Source organism: Trachymyrmex cornetzi, unplaced genomic scaffold, assembly GCF_001594075.2.
Source record: "Trachymyrmex cornetzi isolate Tcor2-1 unplaced genomic scaffold, Tcor1.1 scaffold1784, whole genome shotgun sequence".
NCBI classification, from domain to species: domain Eukaryota; kingdom Metazoa; phylum Arthropoda; class Insecta; order Hymenoptera; family Formicidae; genus Trachymyrmex; species Trachymyrmex cornetzi.
The window spans coordinates 18493-18694 of NW_017296401.1; positions in this window are offsets into that span (position 1 = coordinate 18493).

The following is a 202-nucleotide window of genomic DNA, read 5'->3' on the forward strand; positions in this document are numbered from 1 at the left end:
GTGTCTGTCATAGTGTACTGAGGAAGATCACGTCGGGGTCACCACTTTTGTGGATGGGTACCGCTGAATAACTGGTGTATCCACAAATAAAAAATATAGTGTGATCTTTATTCAGAATTCTCTATGTACACTATGTACAGAGGTACCTTTCGGTACTATGACGATTACTTTATGGCGCCTTGCGGCGCTTGTACGTTGGGTG